The sequence below is a fragment of the Gorilla gorilla genome, chromosome 2 (genome assembly GCF_029281585.2).
Source record: "Gorilla gorilla gorilla isolate KB3781 chromosome 2, NHGRI_mGorGor1-v2.1_pri, whole genome shotgun sequence".
In the NCBI taxonomy this organism is placed as follows: domain Eukaryota; kingdom Metazoa; phylum Chordata; class Mammalia; order Primates; family Hominidae; genus Gorilla; species Gorilla gorilla.
The window spans coordinates 136,203,840-136,227,145 of record NC_086017.1 but is presented as its reverse complement, the minus strand read 5'-3'; the positions used below and the strand labels follow the sequence as shown (position 1 = coordinate 136,227,145).

The window sequence follows — 23,306 nt, the reverse complement described above, 5'->3', positions numbered from 1 at the left end:
AGAAGATGGAAGGTAAAGAGGATTATTTGAGAGGGCTGTTTTGAGGAGGAAGATGGTAAGGCTATTTGAAGGATAAGAGTCAACAGAAGTATGGAATATAGTAGAAGTTATTAAATTATGTTGATTTATAACAAGGTTTCAGAAAATGATGGGATGAGTTTTCTTTATTTAACAGATAATGCACATTTGTTATATGCAAAAGCATATAATGCTTTGCTGTCAGGAATAAAACCTTTGGGATTTATATTGTGGTAGGGCAGCTGGACTTGTGCACAAATACCTGTACTATAATCACAAATATATCTGAGTCACAAATATACCAAATATTACTGAATTTAAAAGGCAGAAAATGCATTTGATTAGGGGAAAACCTGAGACAGAATTTTAAAGGCATAAAAGTGGAATTTTAGCTAGTCTTTGAAGGGATTGATAAGATTTTTTTTTTTTAAGTTTTGGATTGATAGGATTTTGATTGGCAAAGATTACTGAAAGAGAGTATTCCTGCCTGAGAGATTAGCGTAAGCAAAGGCTTGGAGGTGAGAAGCCCAGGAGATGTGGGGAATGGTGAGTTAGGTTTTAATTTTTAAACTATGACCTATAGTAAGAAATACATGTCACACTTCTATCTAATATATGCATGTATGAGTGTTTGTGTGTGGGTAAAACAAGAAGTTTCATAATACAGTAACTGTCCTTAACAATGGTAGGTGCAATTGGATGTTATCTATTTTGTTTGACTAAAAAGGAAAAAGCTGGCCAAGGGGGAAGAAAAAAAAACTGATTGTCACTCATTAAACTGATTTCATGACCGACAAAATAATTAATCACAATCTATAGTTTGGAACGCAGAGAGTTCATGAATAAGGTATAATACAAGGTAGGAGAGTCAGTTGGGGTTGGGTTGAAAATGGATGGCCTTGAAAGCTAAGCTAAGTAGTTTGTATTTGATATGATGTAGTGTTGTGCTTGGTAAGCAAACAGAAGCTGGGTTTTAGTCTTGGCTCTTCTATTTACCCACTGTATGATTATGGAGAATTATTTCCTTTCTGAGTTTCCATTTTCTCATAAAATTGATAATCATACTTTCCTGGCAAGGGTTATGGTGAGGATGTGAGAATTAAAGTATGTTAACATATGATTAAAGTATGTTAGCATAGATCATTAGTGTATAGCTGTTGAACTTTTCTGAGTAGAGAATTGAGCCAAGGACTGTATATTAGATAGCTGGCAATAGCTATACCTTACTGGATAGATTGCGGGTAATGTGGTGGTAGAGTAAGATTGTATGTGAAAAGACCAATTAGAAAACAAAAAGACCAGTTAGGTGGCTACTGGAGATATTAAGAAGGGCTTGAATTAGTTTGATAGCAGTAGGATTAGAATATGGGAGTGGAATGCAGTTGGAGGTAGGGAAGAGGGGAAGATGACTAGAAATAGGCTATTTATTTATTTATTATTGAATGAACAAACGTGAGGCTCTTGATCTGTTGCCCAGGCTGGAATGCAGTTGTGTGAACGCAGCAGCTCACTGCAGCCTCTACCTCGTGGATTCAAGTGATCCTCTTTCCTCAGCCTTCTGAGTACCTGGGACCACAGGCATGTGCCACCACGCCTGGCTAATTTTCAATTTGTTTTGTAGAGATGTGGTCTCGCCATGTTGCCTGGGCTGAGCTCAAACTCTTGGGCTCCAGTGATCCCCTCCCTCAGCTTCCCAAAGTGTTGGGATTACAGGTGTGAGCCACCATGCCTGGCTGACTGGAAATTTAGAGTTGTAGAAATATTCAAATGGCAGCAGCTGAAATTGGATTCTATTTTTGGGTAGTTTAGTGCAGTACATTAGAGTATAGTTTTAGTTTCTTTCATGTAGTAGGTGCTCAATTATTTGTTGAATGATAGAAACTACGTGAACTGTGGGATGAATTGTGAGTAGAAGCAGTGATGGGTGGGTATGAGAAGGAGGGTTAGACTGGAGGATACTTTGATGGACTGCCAGAATTTATTCATTCAGGGTATATTTTTATATTTACTGTATGCAATGGACTGCCAGAATTTATTCATTCAGGGTATATTTTTATATTTACCATGTGCAAGGTTCTACGGTAGGGAGTGTGAAGGATACATGTTTATATATGACACAGTCCGTGTTCTTCAGGAATTTATCCAGGGACAAAATATACACATCCATCTATGACACAAGTACTGTGGCAGGTTTGTTCAAGGTTGGCTTTGTGGAGAAATTGGTGCGAAGCTTAGACCTTGAAGGATAAATAAGATAATAGGCAAGAAGGTGAGGGTTGGCTTTCCTAGAAGAAGGAGTGATATGAGTGACAGTGAGCAAAGTTCAGGGTATGTTTAGGGGTTGGTGGTCTAGATTAGCTATAATTTAGGGTTCATGTTGAGGAATGGAGGGAAATAAAGCTGGAAAGTAGGCAGACTATCTCAAAAATTCAGGCTAACTTGGATTTTGAAAATGTATTTATTGAGATATATACAGTAAAGTGCTCCAATCTTAAGGGCACTTAGGTATAAATTTATGTAGCCACCACCCAGTTCAATATACAGGACATTTCCGGCTTCCAGAAGGATGCCTCATGTGCCATTTCCAAGCTGATATCTCATCCAACCAAAAATGACTATTATTCTGACTTTTGTCATAACAGAGTAGTGTTGTGTGTTTTTGAATTTTGTATAAGTGGAACCCAATTTCTGTGTCTAGTTCCTTTTTCTCAAGGAGCATGTCTGTGAGTTTTATCCATGTTATGTTTGGCAGTTTATTCTTTTTTCATTGCTGTGTGGTATTCTATCATATGAATATACCACAGTGTATTTATCTATTCCATGATTATTGGATGGTTTCAAGTTTTTTGAAGTCTGAGGAGTTTTGTTTGTTTTTTTCAGGCAGAGTCTCACTCACCCAGGCTGGAGTGGTGCGATGTCTGTTCACTGCAACCTCCGCCTTCTGGGTTCAAGCTATTCTCCTACCTTAGCCACCCTAGTAGCCAGGATTACAGGCATGTGACACCACTCCCAGCTAATTTTTGCATTTTTAGTAGAGACAGGGTTTTGCCATATTGGCCAGGCTGTTCTCAAACTCCTCACCTCAAGTGATCTGCCGACCTCGGTCTCCCAGAGTGCTGGGATTACAGGCATGAGCCACCATACCTGGCTGAAGTCTGAGGAGTTTTAACTTAAGTCAGTATGCAGTGGAGAACCAGTGTTGATTTTTGAACGGGTAAATAAGAGTCTATTTAAGAATACTAATCTGGTGACCTTTCTTTTTTTGTAATGAAGAGAACCTGGTGACTGGGAGACAAAGTTAGGAAAAAGTGTGAAGTAGGCTGGACACAGTGGCTTATGCCTGTAATCTCAGCATTTTGGGAGGCTGAGGCAGGCAGATTGCTTGAGCTCAGGAGTTTGAGACCAGCCTAGGCAACATGGCGAAACCTTGTCTCTATAAAGATAAAAAAATTAGCGGGCATGGTGGCACATGCCTGTAGTTCCAGCTGTACGGGAGGCTGAGGCAGGAGAATCACTTGAACCCAGAAGGCAGAGGTTGCAGTGAGCTGAAATCTACACTCCAGCCTGGGTGACAGAGGGATACCCTGTCTCAAAAAAAAAAAAAAAAAAAAAAAAAAGTGTGAAGTATTGAGGGTATAAGTTGGGTAGTCATAGTGGGAATAAAAGGAGAGGGATAGCTATAAGAAATACCTCAAAGAAAGAATGGGAAGGTTTGATGGCAGATAGGCTTTTGGGAAACAGTAGAGAAAAAGAAAACTGAAGAAAAGCTCTAGGGCTTTTAATCTGGGTGACTGAGATTGATGGTGCCATTAATAGAAATTATTAGATCACTTAGCAGAACTGTTTTGGGGTTTTAAGACACATTGACCTGTGTGTGAGGCATCAGTACTGGATTGGAGCTAAGAAAAGAAGTCCAATATAGAGTTGGGAATACATACATAGAGTTGATAATTACATAGCTACTAATTCTGGATTTAGTTAGGGCACTGACGGTTATGAAATTATTTGGACTGATAATTGAAGTGTTAATTGAAGTAATAGTTGAACAATCTAGTTAAAAAGAAATCATTATGCATTCCAATTCTAGTTAAAAAGAAATCATTATATATTCTAATTCCTCAGGAGTAAATTGGATTGTAGGAGAGGGTGATGGTTTAAAGATTATTTTGGGTAGCTGGGGGAAGATAGCCATATGAAGAATGAAAATGTAGAAACAGTGGTGAGGGATGAGACCCTCAGTGGCTGAGAATTACAGGAGGCTCCAGGTCAGACCTTGGGAAAATATCCACAATTTGGGCTAGGAAGAGCAGCAGTGATTTCAGATAGAAGAAACAACCAGAGAGGTCAGAGTAGAATCATTACAGTGACATAAAGCAAGGTGGGTAGCTTAAGTGTCATTGCCAAAAAGAGGGTAAGGACTGGCCGAGCATGGTGGCTCATACCTGTTATTTCAGCACTTTGGGAGGCTGAGGTGGGCATATTGCTTGAGCTCAGGAGTTCGAGACTATGCTGGGCAACATGATGAAACCTCATCTCTACAAAAGATAACAAACTTTGCTGGGTGTGGTGGCGTGCACTTGTAGTCCCAGCTACTTGGGGGGCTGAGGTGGGAGGATCACTTGAGCTTGGGAGGCGGAGGTTGCAGTGAGCTGGTATTGCACCACTGCACTTCAGCCTGGGTGACAGAGTAAGAGCCCGTCTCAAAAAAACAAAAACAAAAACAAAAACAAAAAAAGGGTAAGGACTTTGGTGGGGGATCATACGATTTGGAACATAGATTTTTTAGTTGTTTTTTTTTTTTTTTGTGGTCTTCAAGAGAGCAGTTCAGAGACCAGGGTGCATGGTGGTTTACTGAGTGGGTTGGAAGAATATGGAAGCAATAAATACAGGAATTGATTAAAGAAGTTTAGTTTGAGAAGGAAGAACAACAACTCTTGTTCTAAAACTGGAGGCAAGAAGTAACAGATGGATGAAGATACAGCATTTTAGAAGCTGTGAAGAGGATTTGATTACAGGTGGAGAAGGTGTGATTTGAGGGAATTTGATAGAAGGGTTCGAGTATTTGTTGGGATTAGGGATTTAAATATGAAAATGATTTGGATTAGTCAATGAGATGGAGAGTTGTATTTAGAATAAATCTGTTGTGGAAGATTTCATAGCTTTCTGGTGGTGCTTAACACCCAGTGCGTGGGCTTGGAGAAAACAGATGGTGAGGATTGTCTATCACTGGGGAGATGCATAGTGAGAATAATGGAAGGTCATGATATTCTGGTGAGGACAGTGTTAAAATGGCTGTTGGACAGCTTTAAATTATATAGGGAGACAATAAAGCCAAGTGGAGGTAAAGAGCAGGTCTACAACTAGAATATAAAGTAGTTGTGGATAAAGAAAAGGGGGGTGGTCTCTGAAGTTACAATCTTAGTGGATTGTAACTATTTTTTTTTTTGAGACAGGGTCTCGCTCTGTCACCCAGGCTGCAGTATAGTGGCATAATCTTGGCTCACTGCAGCCTCTGCCTCCCAGGTTCAAGTGATTCTCCTGCCTCAACCACCCAAGTAGCTGGGATTAAGGCATGAGCCGCCATGTCCGGCTAATTTTCTGTATTTTTAATGGAGACAAGGTTTCATCATGTTGGCCAGGCCTGGTGTCGAACTCCTGACCTCAAGTGATCCACCTGCTTTGGCGTCCTAAAGTGTTGGGATTACAGACGTGAGCCACCACACCCGGCCTAGCACTTTTCAGTTGATGGCTCTGTTTTGTTTCTTTGTGGCTAGCTGAAGTGCAGATGAAGGTCTTAGGAGTTTTTGAAGGTCAGGGTGTAGAAAGTTCTTGAGCATCTTTGTTGAAGTCATTGAGAATAATGGCTGAATTTGGGAGCAAGTAGAATTGAAGTCATTGGGTAGGGAAAATAGGAGGGTGTTCTGGAGGTTGGTAGATGTTGCAGAAGGAATGGTTTCAGTGAGTAATGTGACTCCCAAGCGATTTTTTAGTGATAGGATAACAGGGAGTGGTCCTGGGGAGCAAGAAGCAGCAAGTCCTTTTTTATCAAGCTGAAGGAGTAGGAGAATGATATAGCTAGTCATGAGAGAAGCAGATTGTCCAGGAAAAGCCAGGTAAGATGAGACAGGTGGTCACAATAATTGGGCAAGAGTTGATAGTGATTGGAATCATTGAGCCACGGGAATTGAGAAAAATAGCTAGATTTGTTACATTTACCAGTTCTCTTATTATTATTATTATTTTTTAATTTTTCAGACAGGGTCTTCTCTGTTACCCAGGCTGGAGTGCAGTGGTCCAGTCATGGCTCACTGCAGCCTTGCCTCCTGGGCTCAAGCAATTCTCCTGCCTCAGCCTTCAGAGTAGTTGGGATTACATATGTGTACCACCATACCTGGCTTTTCTTTTCTATATATATGTATATATATATTTTTTAATTTTTTAATTTTAATTTTTATTTATTTTTTTTAAAGAGATGTGGTCTTCCTATGTTGCCCAGGCTGGTCTTAAACTTCTGGTCTCAAGCGATCTTCCCTCCTTGGCCTCCCAACAGTTTGTTTATAAAATAAATAATACTTGCAAAATCATAACCATTCATGTGTAATATACTGATATAAATTTAGCTGAAAGATATTTGTGGGTTAAGAAATGAGACATTGGAAACAAAAGATGAGGCGGAGGTGTATTAAAGATAAGGTAAGCTGAGTATGATGGCTCACACCTGTAATCCCAGTGATTTGGGAGGCAGGGGCAGGAGGATCACTTGAGCTCAGGAGTTCGAGACCAGCCTGGGCAACATAGGGAAACCCTGTCTCTACACAAAAATAAAAATTTAGCTGGGCATGGTGGTGCACACCTATAGTTCCAGTTACTCAGGAGGCTGAGATGGGAGAATCACTTGAGCCCTGGAAGTCAAGGCTGCAGTGAGCCATGATTGCACCACTGCGCTCAGCTTGGGCCACAGAGTGAGACCCTGTCTAAAAAAATCAAAAAAATACAAAAACCCTGTCTACAAAAAAAGATGAAGGTAAAAGACAAAAGATGTTCTATTGTTTGTTGACAATAGAACATGGAGAAGCTGATAGGATCTAGTAAATAGATGGACTGGAAATGAATGAGGAAGTTGAAGTTGTAGGCATAAGAGAGGAGGGAGTAGCTTGCGGCAGAGAAAATATGGAGAGAACATATGGAAAGGGGTTTAAACAGGCCATGGTTTGTAGGGGCGAGGATATTGACAAGCATCATTAAGTGTAATATTTTTATTAAACTGGGAAGTAGGGAGCCCTCGTATTCCCTGGGCTTTTGCAGCCCAGGCCCAGTTGTGCCAGCTGCATGGGCGGGCCTGTGCTGGCGGTGCACTTAGCAGTTGGCGGAGCAGCGGTGTGGAGCTGCATGGTGGCGGGTGGGCTGCCGCCCACTTGGGTCTGTGTGCTCTTGGCCCATGGCAGGGCAGGCAGGGGGGCGCTCGCTGAAGTGAGCAGGAAATAACTGATGTCAGAAACCTATTCTTTCTCTGTGCAAATAAGAACAGTCTATGCCACCCATGATAAAAGGTAGCAGTATGTCATGCCAGCTTTTAAAAAAATATTGTCAGTGATAGAGACATTGAGATCTCTATTTGTGTGCTTGAAAACCATATCATGTTTTCTGTTTGCAAAAACTGGCAAAAACTTGCATAAGTAAAGAGATTAGGGTAAAATGTGGAAGAATGGGGCACATGGTAAGAATGAGATGTCTTAAGGGAACTAAAGTGGACTCTTTACTTTCTTTTTTGTCTATAATGACTTTAATAATCCTGAAGTGCTGGGATTATAGACATGAGCCACTGTGCATGGCCCATATCAGAGTTTTTGATGTTCATGTTTCAGAGAGAGAGAGAGAGAAAGCATATTTAATATAGAAACATGAAATGGCAGTGAGAAAAATATGACAAGGCACAAAATACGTAGTATTGGTGTTCCATCCTAGTGTAGCTTTGCTTCAGGATTAGTTCCAGGATTTAGCCCTGGGCTTTCATCACTTTCTTCCTGCCTTAACTTCTACATCTATTTAGCCACCAAATTTAATAATGAAAGATCTCTGGAGACTCAGAGTGTTGAAGGCCTGAGAGGGCCCAGGGTTCTCACTTTGCTCAACTCATGAAACTTGGCTGTACCATCATGTAGCAGCCCTGCCTGATTCAGTCTAGAGTTGTTTTTAGGATGTGCCTCAGACTGGACCTTGTTGAGGGAGAGCATATTCTGAATATTTGGGTGGATTGTGTGGGTTAGGCCAATGATGAGTATCTTAAAGAAGGTGATGGGAAGGTTTATAGTAGACATGGAGAGAAGTGTGTTTTAAATGATAACTATATTAATTCAACATAGATAAATGTCTTCACAATATAGGGGTTTGACCTTTGAACATCTAGGGTGGCATGGAGAAGTTTTCCCTGTAAAATTGAGAAGAGCCAATATCCAAGAGATTAGAATGAAATGCACACTTGCTGTTCTGCAGGCCCCTGTATATGTGTGCTTGTCATATGTACACACCTGTATGTGTAGATACATATAATATTAGAATTTGTTTATTTGATTAGGTTATATAATTAGTTTTAAGGGAAGTGGGACTAGTAGTGGAACTAGTTTTGAGTTATGAATGAGTTAAATGAATTGTTACAGAATATTTGGAAAGGTCATTTTCAAGGTTTTGGGGATGAGCCTAGGAAATAGATTTTTCTGTAGCCATGGGGGCTTCTGGAATAGATGCACAAACTTTGATGGCAGTTTGGGGCAAATTTGTGTAAGTTGGAGAGTGTTAGCTTTGAGGAAATGAGAACAGACAAGAAAAACACAGTGTTTGAGAAAGTTATTTATGAATTGATTTGGTAGGAGCTGATAAAAATTATAAAAGTTGTGGAGAGATTTTTGAATAGCTAAAGTGGGAGATATCATGGAAGTGATTTATGAAGCTTTTTTTTTCTTTTTCTTTTTTGAGATGGCGTCTTGCTCTGTTGCCCAGAGTGGAGTGCAGTGGCGTTATCACGCCTCACTGCAACCTCTGCCTTTTGGGTTCAAGCGATTCTCCTGTCTCAGCCTCCTGAATAACTGGGATTACAGGTGCCCGCCACCACACCCGGCTAATTTTTTGTATTTTTAGTAGAGATGAGGTTTCACCATTTTGGATAGGCTGGTCTCGAACTCCTGACTTCACGTGATCCGCTCGCCTCAGCCTCCCAAAGTGCTGGGATTACAGGCCTGAGTCCCCGCGCCGGTCCGATTTATGAAGCTTGTTACTTCAAGTATTAGAAAAGTAAAATGGAAAGATGGTTTAGAGAAGATTTCTTTTGGGAACAATGTAAAACAGCAAGGCAAGGAAAAACTAAAATGAGTAAATTAGGGTGTGGAAAAGTTAGAGAGTAAGAGGAAGGATTAAGGCGGAGGCTACTGAAAGAGATTTCTTACTGTCAGGCTGTGTGATAATACAAAGCTGTGTTCTGCAGCGTTTTGTTGGATACTATTGATAACTGGTTCTTCAAGGAAAGGGGCTTAAACAGGCCTTGGTTTGTAGGGGTGAGGATATTGACAAGCATCATTAAATGTAATATTTTTATTAAAGAAACTTGGAAGTAGGGAGCCCTCATATTCCCTGGGTTTTTGCAGCCCAGGCCCGACTGGGCCAGCTGCGCGGGCGGGACTGTGGCGGCTGTGCGGTTGGTGGCTGTGGAACAGCGAAGTGGAGCTGCGTGGTGGCGGGTGGGCTGCCGCCCGCCTGGGTCCGTGCACTCTTGGCCCATGGCTGGGCGAGTGGGAGCTCCCTGAAGTGAGCAGGCCCTGGAAGGGGGGGGGGGACGGGCTTTTGCCCACCGTCTGGCGAACCCCGCACGCCTCTTTTTGGGGGGTGTGTGTGTGTGTCCCGCGCGAGTGTGCCTGTATGCAGGGACCAGCACCTTCCATGACTTCCTTTTGTGTGTAAGTGCGTGCGTGCGTGTGTGTGTGTGTGTCTGTGCGCGTGCGCCCCTCTGCAGGGAGGAGGAGGAGGAGGAGGCGGAGGGGCGCGGAGAAGCTGGCGCACTTGGGGCCTCGGCGGGGTCGTCTGCGGCGGCCGGACCTCCCAGATACCGCGCCTTCTGGGCCTGTCCCGCTGGCGCAGTCAGGACCCCTTCCCTCAGCGGGATGGGAAACTTTGTGAGTGGCTTCTCTGCAGCCACTAACAAGTGTCCGCCAGACAGCGGGGGGGGCCGCCGAAGGCTGATGATGGACACCCGTTTTTCCTCTTATTCCTCTTTTACAAATCTTCTGTTGAACTGCATTGTGTTTACAGTTTCATGTCTGTGAAAAGGTCAGCAGGTAACGTGCTTTACTAGACAGCTTTTTACTGGGTATTAAGAGCAAAAAATGTACACCTGTATCCTTATATTAAAAAACCCTGCCTGTCTAGTGGTAAGAACAGTCCTAAGGCCTTTCCAGAATTGGGCTGTGGGGCAAACTTTTGCTCTCCAGACTTTGTGAAACACCTTTTACGAGGCCAGGAAAGAACTACTTGTGCAGTAGAATGAAAGCTAGAGTTGGAAATGCAAAAGTTGAAGCTCTTTCCAACAGCTTGCATTTAAAACAGCTTTTTGTTTTTACATAATAATTGTGATTTGTTGAGTTTACATGAAGAATTTTGCAAAATTAGGCATGGTGTGATTAAGCAAGAGCGTTTGTTAATTTTATAGAGGGCAGTGGTAAAGGCACCACTCAGTTTGGAAATTTCAAGTATGTTAAAATGTTGCTATAAATAAAATCCTATTCAGATTTTTAGATTTAATAAATCTAAAAATATATTTGCAGTTGTCCTTTGGGTGCAGGAGGAAGTCCTGGGTTTCTCTGTGCTTGTTTCTGGGCAGATTTTCAGTATTGTTAGCATGATACAGGTATAGAACCTTAACCTGAGTGAATAATTTCCTTGAGATTACCAGTCTGTTTTGGAGCTGGAATAGACTCTGGGTCTCTTATGCCCAGTCTGGTGACCAATCCCAGAATAGACTAAGGAAACTGGGTGTTTGTCTGTTTGGTGGAAAATATGGCTGAGCCAAAAAGTGAACGTGTGAACGTTTACTTTTCTGTTAAAACATTTAAAAGTAATTTCTCCACACTGGATTTCTTTGGCCTTTCTTTAAAAACAGGGGACTTGAGGATATTACCCAGTGGTACTTATAGTGGGATTTGTACCACATTTACATTTGATTACAACAGGCAGATGCTTATGGTTTTTAACGGGGGGAAGATATGTTTTTCATGCGAGTGTTCTCAGTGGTTAGAATAGGGAGTAAGTAACTTGAGCACTTTTAGCCTCCTTGAAATGCTAGGGAGAAGAGGAATTAAGTTAATGTCATTAATCTCTGTTGAAAACCTTTGGACCTCTTTATTGAGGATTCTTTACAAGGCATGGATGGAATACCTATGGATTTCCCCATAGCTTATATACTTTTATTCTCATTGTTACTACATTAGCCACACACAACAATATTTAATTAATGTTTTCATTAGGCCTCATACAAGAGGGTACCTTTTTCTAGTATGTGAGTTGCAATTTTTTTTTTTTTAAATAGAGACTGGGGTCTCACTGTGTTGAGCAGGCTGGTCTCAAACACCTGGCCTCAAGCTATCCTCCTGCCTCGGCCTCCCAAAGTGCTAGGATTACATATGTGAACCGCTGTGCCCAGCCCGACCTTTTGTTTTGCTGGAAAACATTCCTGTCCTTTCTTATGCCATTCCTCCTATATCACAAAACAAAAACAGTCTTCTTCTTTTTCCCTTGTCTGGAAACCCTGGACATTTTAAATCGAATGCAATAGTTCTCAAACCAGACGTGATTTTGTCAAACGTCTGGAGACATTTTTGGTCAGCACGCTGAGGGGGTTCCACTGGCATCTAGTGGGTAGATAAACCTCCTACAATGTATATGACAGTCCCCATGACAAAGAAATTATCCACTGCAAAATGTCAGTAGTGCTGATGTTGACAAAACCCTGATCTGATGTATTGAGAATAACATTCTCCCAAATGATTTAAACCTATGAAAGTTATTTGTAATCTAATTGATATCTCTATATCATGTATATTATAAATCTTTTTCCAATGTTGTCATTAGAATGATCATGGGTCAAAGGTTATGAAGTATATATTAGAACATTAGAACACAGGATTGTGGAGCTGGAAGATTAACAAGTATAACTCCTTCAGTATGTAGATGAAGACATTGAGTTATGGAGAGATGGTGACTTACCCAAGGTTGGACAGATAATGCAGAGCTCAGGTCTCTTATTACCTCTACTTCTTAGTTTAAATCATTGCTGAGGGAAAGGGTGTGGCATCACTTTTGCTTGATACAGATAAATTTAATCAAATTACAATGTTAAATAATCGCATTGTGAGAACTATTGTCTTTCAGTGAATTAGTTGCTTTTTCAGATTCACACATATTTTTGAATTCTTCAGCATGGTATTGTTACCACTGTAAACTTTTCAGTGGCTGCTTTTTAAGAAAATGTCTGAAAAATTTAAAAAGACCACATACAATTTTTAAAACAAAACAATTAAAGTTAGTTATGATAGCTTAGGCAAAATTTTGAATGCAAACTCAACCAGAATTACTGAAACATCTTAGGGTGTCTTGAACTTAACACATTTGTTCTGTTGTGTGAGGATCACTAAAGTGGTGAATTATTGTGCTGATTGTAAATCTGTTATAGCAAGGCCCCCTAGTTAATTTTAGAAAAAGATAACTGGAACCTTCAGGTGAAATGTAATTGGGGAAATACAAATTGGATATTTACATGAAATATTTTCAGATTGCTTAAGCAGTGTATTGTCAGAAGAAGTATCAATGGGGTTCTTTTTTAAATTAATTTTTTAAAGAATTGGGCAACAATTCCGTAAAATAGAATAAGTGTTCCCTCAATGGGGTTCTTTTATATTTAATTTTTTTTCCTAAAAACAAAACAAAAAAAGTGAACTGAGTTTTCCAGGCTCTGAATGTCTGAGTGTGATTTGTGTGGCCCCAGGAGCAGTGAACATCTCCAAAAAGACAATATGAGCAAAGATTTCCTTAAAAATTTATATATGACATTGAAATTTAAAAAAATTTTGAAATTTAAAATTTAAATTTTATGTAAGAAATTTATTTAATAGAAAAAACTTAAAATGCATATTAGCATAAAGAAAAATGGAATCAAGAGAAACTGCTTTTAATATTTTGACATATGGCTTTCTTATATTTTTATTAACCTTTTATTATGGAAAAACGTGTAAATGATGAAAAATAGAATATTATGAACTCTCATATAGCAATTAATGGCTAAGCTTATGTCATCTGTACCTCCACCTTACCCCTCTCTCCTCTTCTCTTTTTTTAGTTTTTATATAGAGATGGGGTCTTGCTATGTTGCCCAGGCTGTTCTCAAACTCCTAGGCTCACGTGATCTTCCCGCTTTGGCCTCCCAAAGTGCTGGGATTACAAGCATGAACCACTGAACCTGGCCTCACATGTTAATTTTTTTTTTTAAACTTTATTCTGGGCTGTGCACAGTGGCTCATGCCTGTAATCCCTACACTATGGGAGACCAAGGCAGGTGAATCTCTTGAACTCAGGAGTTCAAGAACAGCCTAGGAAACATGGCGAAACTCTGTCCCTACTATATAAAAAAAGGAAAAAACCTTTATTTTGAAAAAATTATAGACTCACAGGAAGTGGCAAAATTAGTACATAGTCCTGTGTACCCTTCACCCAGACATCTTAATAAAGTTCTAGTAAAACATCAAAACTAGGAAATTGGCATTGGTATATTGCTGTTAACCACACTACAGAATTTATATCATTTTCACTGCTTTTTAAATCTGCACTTATTTTTGTGTGTTTACAGTTCTAGCAATTTTATCCCATATATAAATTCATGTAACTACCACCAAAACCAAGATCCAGAACTATTGCATCATCACAAAGGAAACTCCTCTTGCTATCCCTTTATATTCCCACCCCATTCGAACACTCCTCTTTGTACCCTGGCAAACTGTTTACTATCTATAGTTTTGTTCTTTCCAGAATGACATAGTTTGTTTATGTATGTATACTTTGTATACATACTTTGTTTAGCCATTCACTTGTTAAAGAACTTTTAGTATGTTGCAGTATTTTGTTGTTATGAATAAAGAGGTTATGGACATTTGTGTACAGTGTTTATTGTAAACAAAAGTTTTCCTTTCTTTGAGATAAATGCCCAAGAGTGGGATTGCTGGGTTGTATGGCAAGTACATGTTTAGTTATTTAAAAAACTTCCAAACTGCTCAAAAATCAGTTGAACATATTTGTATTGGTCTGTTTTGGGGTTCTGTATTCTCTTCCATTGATAAGTGTGTCTGCCTTCCCTCCAGTACCACGCTGTCTTGATTATTATAGCTTTATAGTGAGTCTTATCGAGTAGAGTGCCTCCTCTCACTTCATTCTTCTCTGTCAAGATTGTTTTAGCTCTTGTTCTTTCCATATAAATTTTAGAATAATCACATCTGTATCTACAAAAAAAATCTTGCTGGGAGTTTGATAGGAATTGAATAAACCTATAGTTGAATCCGAGAAGATCTTTTTTTTTTTTTTTTAATATAGAGGTCCTTCAGTCCATGACCACAGGATATTTCTCCGTTTACTTAGATCTTCCATGTTATTTTGAAGCAAATTCCAGCCATCATAGTTTTCCTTAAACAGTGTTATTGAGGTATAACTTATATACCATACAATTCACCCACTTAAGCTATACAGTTCAGTTGTTTTCAGCATACAGAGGCATACAGCCATCAGCATAATCAATTTTAGAACAGTTTCATCACCCTAAAAAGAAACTACCCATTAGCAGTCAATTTCCATTCCCTCTTCCTCCCCGTCCCTGGCAACTACTAGTCTACTTTCAGTCTCTAGGACTTTGCCTGTTCTGGACATTTCATATGAATTGAATCATAAAGTAGATGATCTTTTTTGTCTGGCTTCTTTTACTTAGTGTAATGTTACATGATGTAGCATGTGTCAGCAGTTCATTCCTTTTTATTGCTGAATAGTAATCTATTATATGGGTTTACCACTTTTTTTTGTATTCATTCATCAGTTGTTGGGTTGTTTCCACTTTGCTTTTTTGGCCATTATGAATAATGCTGCTGTGAACGTCCATGTGCGAGTTTTTATGTGAACATTTGTTTTCATTTCTTTTGTGTATATGTGTATGTAAGAGTGAAAAATTGCTGAGTCATGTGGTACCTCTGTTTAACCATTTGAGTAACTTCCAGACTATGTTTCAAAGCAGCTTTACCATTTTACATTTCTATCAGCAGTATATGAGGGTTCCAGTTTCCCCATATCCTCGATAACACTTCATACTGTCTTTTTGATTATAGCTATGCTGGTGGGTGTGAAGCAGTATTTCATGGTTTGAATAGCATGTCTCTGTTGGCTAATGCTGTGGAGCATCATTTCATCTGCTTATTGGCCATTTGTATGTATTTTTTGGAGAAATGTCTTCTGATCTTTTGCCTGTTTTTTAGTTGGGTTGTCTTTTTATTGTTGGGTTTTAAGAGTTCTTTATATGTTCTGGATGTTAGACTTATCAGGTAAATGATTTGCATATATCTTCTCCAATTCTGTGGGTTGTTTTCACTTTCTTGATAGTGTCTTTTGAAGCATAACAGTTAAAATTTTCTTATTGTAATAAAAAATACATAATATGAGACCTATCCTTTTAACAAATTTCTAAGTGTGCAATACAGTATTGTTAATTATAAGCACAATGTTGTACAGCAGATCTCTAGAACGTTTTCATTTTGGATGGCTTAAACAATACCCATTGAATAGCAACTGCGCTTTTTTTTTTTTTTTTTTTTGAGGAACAAGGTCTCACTCTGTGGCCCAGGCCGGAGTGCGGTGGCATGGTAACAGATTGCAGTCTCAACCTTCTGGGCTTAAACAAGCTTCTTGCCTCAGCCTTCTGAGTAGCTAGGACTACAGGCACCTGCCACCACGCCTGGCTAATTTTAAATTTTTAAATTATTTTTGTAGAGACTGGGTCTCATTCTATTGCCCAGGCTGGAGTGCAGTGGTGCGATCACAGCTTACTGTAGTCTCGACCTCTTGGCTTCAAGCAATCCTCCCATCTTGGTCACTCAGAGTGCTGGGATTACAGGTGTGGGCCACCACACCCAGCCTCAACTCCTCATTTCTACCTCCCCTCATCCCCTGGCAACCGTTGTTTTACTTTCTGCTCCTATGAGATTGACTACTTTATCTTAAATCCCTCATAAAAGTGGAATCATACAGTATTTGGCCTCCTGTGACTGGCTTGTTTCACTTATAATGTTCTTAAGGTTCATCCATGTTGTCAACGTTATAGAATTTCCTTCTTTAAGGATGAATAATGTTCCATTGTGTGTATGTATATATATATGGACTGCTGCCAGTCGGAGGCCTGTTACAGATTGGGCTGCACAGCAGGAAGTGAGTGGCAGGTGAGTGAGCATTACTGCCTGAGCTCTGCCTACTGTCAAATCAGCAGTGGCATTAGAGTCTCTTACATTCTCTTAGGAGCGTGAAGCCTATTTTTAACAGCGCAGGTGAGGAATCTGTTTTACATGCTCCTTTTGAGAATCTAATGCCTGATGATCTAAGGTGGAACAGTTTCATCCTGAAACCATCCCTGACCCATTGAAAAATTGTCTTCCATGAAACCAGTCCCTGGTGCTAAATAGGTTGGGGACTACTGCTGTAGTTAACATGAGTGCAAATATTTCCTCAAAAATCCATGGTGGTGGCTCACGCCTGTTATCCCAGCACTTGGGGAGGCCGAGGCCAAGGCAGGCCGGTCATTTGAGGTCAGGAGTTTGAGACCCGCCTGGCCAACATGGTGAAACCCTGTCTCTAATAAAAATACAAAAAAAAATTAGATGGGCCTGGTGACACATGCCTGTAGTCTCAGCTACTTGGGAGGCTGAGTTGGGAGAATCACTTGAACCCGGGAGACGGGAGATTGCAGTAAGCTGAGATTGCGCCACTGAACTGTAGTCTGGGTGACAGAGTGAGACTCTGTCTCAAAAAACAAAACAAAAAAAACCAAAACCCATTATCAATTATTTTGGATAAATATGCACAAGTGGGATTTCTGGAACATACAGTAGTTCTATTTTTAGTTTTGTGAGGAACCTCTGAACTTTAAAAAAAAATATTATGCACCATTTTGCATTCCTATGAACAGTACACAGGGTTTACAATTTCTCCATCCTTGCCAATACTTGTTATTGTTATTTTTGGATAATGGTTGTTCATACAAGTTCATGTATCTTTTTGGTATAATGATTTCTTTCTTTTGGATATACACCCAGTAATGGGATTGTGGGGTCAAATAGTAGCTCTGTTTTAAGTCTGTTTGTTTTTTGAGACAGGGTCTGGCTCTGTCATCTGAGCTGTAGTGCAGTGGTGAGATCATAGCTCACTGCAACCTCAAACTCCTGGACTCAAGTGATCCTCCTGCCTCAGCCTCCTGAAGTGCTGGGATTACAGGTGTAAACCACCACATCTGGCCTGTTTTAAGTTTTTTGAGAAATCTTGAAGTTGTTTTCCACAGTGGCTGAACTAATTTACATTTCCACCAGCAATATTTAAGTGTTCCCTTCTCTTCACAACCTCACCAACATCTGTTAGTTTATGATTTTTAATAATAGCCATTCTTACTGGTGTGAGATGGTATCTCATTGTGGTTTGATTTGCATATTCCTGATGATTACTGATGGTGAGCATCTGCTTATATACCTGTTGGCCTTTTGTATGTTGTCTTTGAATAAATATTTTTTCAGGTCCTTTGCCCATTTGAAAAGCAGGCTATTTGTTATTTTTTGCTATTGAGTTGTAGGAGTTCCTTGTATATTGTGGATTTTAGCCCCTTAGCAGATGTGTAGTTGCAAATATTTTTTCCCATTTCATAAGTTGCCTGGTTGCTCTGTTGATTGATCTGTTTGCTCTGCGAAGCTTTTTAGCTTGATGTAATCTCACTTGTCTGTTTTTACGCTTGTTGCCCGTGCTTTTGGTGTCAAATCCTAGAAATCATGGCTGTGTCATGAAGCTTTTCTCCCATGTTTTCTTCTAGGAGTTTTACAGTTTCAGGCCTTATTAAAGTTTCTAATCTATTTTGAGTTGACTTTTATGTATGGTGTAAAATGAGGGTCAAACTTCAATTCTTTTTCATATAGCTGCCCAGATTTCCCAGTACCATTTATTGAAGAGACTGTTCTTTTCCTGTTGTGGATTCTTGGCACCTTTCTTGAAGATCAGTTGCCTCTGTATGCCTGGGTTTATTTCTGGGCTTTCTGTTCTGTTCCATTGGTCTGTATGTTTTGTTTTTATGCCAGTACCATACTGTTTTAATATGTTTTGAAATCAGGAAGTGTGAGGCCTTTAGCTTTGTTGTTCTTTTTCAAGATTGTTTTGGCTACATTCAGGGGCTTTTGTGGTTCTGTTTGGGTTTTAGGATTGTTTTTGTATTCCTGTAAAAAATGCCATTGGGATTTCATTGAGATTGTATTGAATCTGTACATCGCTGTGAGTAGTATGGACATTTTAACATTAAGTCTTCTAATCCATGAACATGGGATGTGTTTCCATTTATTTGTGTCTTTAATTTCTTTCATCAGTGTTTTGTAGTTTTCAGTGTGTACAAGTCTTTGCCTCCTTAGTTAAGTTTAAGTATTGTTTTTGATGCTGTTGCTGTTGTATAGCTTTTTTTTTTTTTTTTTTTTTTGAGACAGGGTCTTGCTTTTTTTCCTGGGCTGGAGTGCAGTGGTGCTATCACAGCTCACTGCAGCCTTGGCGTCTCGGGCCCGAGTGATCCTCCTGTCTCAGCCTCCTGAGTAGCTGGGACTCTAGGTATGCGCCACCACACTAGACTTTTCTTCTGACACTTTTGAAGCTTCAGCTGTTACTTATAGGTCTTTAATTCATTTAACTAATTTTTTTTTTTTTCTTGGAGACAAGGTCTTGCTGTCACCCAGGCTGGAGTGCAGTGGCACGATCAAGGCTCACTGCAGCCTTGATCTCCCAGGCTCAAGCAATCCTCCAGCTACAGCCTCCCGAGTAGCTGGGACTATGGCACATGCCACCATGCCCAGCTAATTTTTGTATTTTTTTTTTGGTAGAAACGACATTTTGCCATGTTGCCCAGGCTGGTCTCAAGCTCCTGGGCTCAAATGATCCACCTGTGTTTGCTGGGATAACAGGCATGAGCCACTGAGCCAGGTCTTTAATCCATTTAGAGTTAATATTTGTATATGGAATGATGAAGGTATCCAGTTTCATTCTTTTGCATGTAGATATTCCTTGGTTCTAGCACTGGTTTGTTGAAAAGACTTCTTTCTCTACTGAATTGTCTTGGTGTCAAAAAATTGGTTGACTTAGCCTGGTGCAGTGGGCACACTCCTGTAGTCTCAGCTGTTTGGGAGGCTGAGATAGGAGGATCTTTGAGCCCAGGAGTTCGAGTCCAGCCTGGGCAACATAATGAGACCCCACCTCTATAAAAAGAATACATAAAATTAGGAGGCTGAGGCAAGAGAATCACTTGAACCCAGGAGGTGGAGTTTGCAGTGAGCTGAGATTGTGCCACTGCACTCCAGCCTGGGCGACAGAGCGGGACCCTGTCTCAGAAAAAAAAAAAAAAAAAAGAATATATAAAATTTAACAAAAAAGATTGACCATAAATGTAGTTATTTAAGTCTGGACTCTAAATTCTATTCCTTGATCTATATGTTTATCTTCATGCCAGTACCACAGTGTCTTGATTACTGTAGCTTTGTTAGTTTTAAAATCAGAATGTATGCATCCTTTAACTTTGTTCTTTTCTTTCAAGATTGTTTTGGATTTTCTTGGTCCTTTGCAATTCCATATGAATTTTAGCATTAGTTTGTCCATTTCTGCAAATAAAGGTTCTGGGGTTTTGATATGAGTTGCACTGAATCAGTAGGTGATTTGATGAAGTATTTTCCTCTTAACAATATGAAATTTTTCAATCCATGAACATTAGATGTTTGTTTAGGTCTTTGTTAATTTCTTTCAGGGATGTTTTGTAGTTTTCAGTGTACATGTCTTGTACCTGTTTTGTTAAATTTATTACCAAGTACTTTATTTTTTTCCTGCTATTATAAGTGCTTATTATTTTCTTAATTTTATTTTTGAATTGTTCATTGCTTGTGTACAGAAATATAATTGATTTTTGTAAATTTTGCATCCTTGGTGAACTTGTTTATTCTAGTAGCTTTAGTGGATTCCATAGGGTTTTCTATATATATGATCATGTCATTTGGAAATAGAGACAGTTTTTTTTCCCAATATTAATGCCATTTAATTCAGTTTTTTGCTTAATTTACTGTAAATTAAGCAAAATTTACAGTAAGTTTTGGGGATTAGTTCATTCTCATACTGCTATAAAGAAATACCCAAGACTGGGTAATTTATAAAGAGGTTTAATTGGCTGGGGAGGCCTGAAGAAACTTACAAATATGGCAGAAGATGAAGGGGAAATAAGGACCTTCTTCACATGTTGGCTGAAGAGAGAAATGCAAGTAGTGGAAATGCCAGTTGCTTATAAAACCATCACATCTTGTGGGAACTCATTCACTATCATGAGAATAGCATGGGGGAACTGCTCCTGTGATCCAATCATCTTCCTCCCTTGACACGTGGGGATTACAGGTCCCTGTCTTGATATGTGGGGATTACAATTCGAGATCAAATTTGGGTGGGGTACAGAACCAAATCATATCATTTACCTTGCTAGAACCTCTACTGTAGTGTTGAACAGAAGTAGTAGCAAGAGTAGACATCCTTGTCTTCTTTCTGATCTTAGGGGGAAGCACTTATTATTTTACTTTTGAATATGATATTAGCTTTGATTTTTCATAGATGGCCTTTATCAGGTTGAGGAAGTTCCCTTTCCTAGTTGGGTGTTTTTATTGTGTAAATGGTGTTGTATTTCATCAAATGTTTTTCTTCATCTAAGATGATCTGCCAAAAATAAAAGTTTTTGGACTTTGTTCTATTGATGTGGTGTATTATATTGATTTTCAAATCTTAAGCCAACCTTGCATTTCTGAGATAAATCCTACATGGTCATGCATAATCCTTTCTATGTGTTGGTAGATTTGGTTAGTATTTTGTTGAGGATTTTTGCAGCTACATTTATAAGAGTTATAGGCTTGTCATTTTCTTTTCTTGTGATGTCTTTGTCTTGTGTTGGTAACAGTAATGCTGATCTCATAAAATGAGTTGAAGAATATTCTCCCCAAGTTTTGGGAAGAGTTTTTGAACAGTTGGTATTAATTCTTCATTAAATGTTTGGTAGAATTCACCAGTGAAGCCATCTGAGCCTGCAGGTTTTTTTTTGTTTTTTGTTTTTTGGCAGCAGTTGGGGGGGCTTTTAAATTAAGAAGTCAGTTTTATTTAATGGCTATGGGGTTATTTATATTCTCTGTTTCATCTTGGTTGTGTTTTGCTAATGTGGTTTTGTGAAGTTGGTGTCAAATTTAAGAGCATAAAATTGTTTGTAGTATTCCCTTATATTCTTTTAAAACTGCTATAGGATCTGTACTGATGTCCTGCTTCATACCTGATGTTTTGTGTCTTCTGTTTGTCTTTTTTTGTTGTTGCTGTTGTTAGTTTTGATAGAGGCTTACAAATTTTTTGCTTAATTGATTTTCTCTATTTTCCTCTTTTATTTCTTCTTTTAATAATTCCTTCCTTCTTGCTTTGGCTTCATTTTGCTCTTTTTTAGTTTCTTTTGGTAATTCAATTACTGGTTCGACATCTTTCCTCATTTCTAATGTAAGCATTTAGTGCGTCTGATTGTTGTTAGCTGCATCCCATGTATTTTTATGTGTGTTATGTTTTTATTTTCATTTATTTTTATGTATATTTAAAAATTTTGAGACTTCTGTTTTCATCCATGGACTTTTTAAAAGTGTGTTGTTTATTGCTCTATTTAGAGATTTTCCTGTTGTCTTTCTGTTATTGATTTCTAGTTACTGGTTAGAAAATACACTGTTACCATTTCAGTTCTTTTAAGTTTTTTGAGGTTTGTTTTATGGCCTTGGTGAATGTTCCATGAGTACTTGAAAAAAATGTGTATTCTGCTGTTATTGAGTGGAATATTCTCTACATATGTCAAGAAGACCATGTTGGTTGATTGTGTTATTAATGTAGCCACTCTGCTTTAAAAAATTTATTGTCATGTCTTTCCATTCTTGTGCTTTTAACTTGTTATGTTGCTGAATTTAAATTTCTTGCAAGCAACATATAATTGGGCCATTAAAAAAAAAATCTACTCAGGCTAGCCGAGAGGAGATCCAGAGCCCAGAGCATCCAGGCCACTGCCCCACTTCCCCTGTGTCCCATCGCCTGCCACCTGCATCCTCAGTCCTCTTCCAACTATCTGCTAAAACATGATGGATTACTATGAAGTTCTAGGTGTGCAGAGATATACCTCACCCAAGGATATTAAAAAAGCATAATGGAAACTGGCACTGAAGTGGCACCCAGATTCCTGAGAATAAAGAAGAAGCAGAGAGAAAATCAAAACAAGTGGCTGAGGCATGTGAGGTGCTGTAAGATGCTAAAAGATGGTACATCTATGACAGGATTAAATGGTGGCAAAGAAGGATTAAATGGTGGAGGAGGAGGTGGAAGTCATTTTGACAGTCCATTTGAGTTTGGCTTCACATTTTGTAAACCAGATGATGTCTTCAGGGAATTTTTTTGGTGGAAGGGACCCATTTTTATTTGACTTCTTTGAAGACCCTTTTGAGGACTTTTTTTTGGAATGGGGTCCCTGAGGAGGCCAAGGGACAGAGTCATTTTTTCCACATTCGGTGGATTTCCATCTTTTGGAAGTGGATTTTCTTCTTTTGATACAAGATTTGTTTCATTCAGGTCACTAGGTCATGCGGGCTTCACATCATTCTCTTCCGTGTCGTTTGGTGGTAGTGGGATGGGCACTTCCAAATTGATATCAGGTTCTACTAAAATGGCTAATGGCAGAAAAATCACTACAAAGAGAATTGTTGAGAATGGTCAGGAAGGAATAGAATTTGAGGAAGATGGCCAGTTAAAGTCCTTAACCATACACGGTTAGGAGCAGCTGCTGCACTTGGGTAACTCAAGTAATTTAATGCATGCATTTAACAGAACTGTTAAACTATAACAAGCACAATTTGAAGATTAACAGGAACATTTTTTTTTGAACATTTCAAATGAAC

At 39.2% G+C, this 23,306-nt stretch overlaps 1 protein-coding gene and 1 pseudogene across 3 annotated transcripts in view; both read left to right on the top strand.

Annotated features, from left to right (window-relative positions):
* Positions 1–23,306, top strand: part of ZNF148 (zinc finger protein 148) — a 148,293-nt gene that overhangs the window by 8,060 nt on the left and 116,927 nt on the right. The window lies entirely within an intron of this gene.
* LOC129532774 (dnaJ homolog subfamily B member 6-like) overlaps positions 1–23,306 on the top strand; it is a 30,235-nt pseudogene extending 6,929 nt beyond the window's left edge.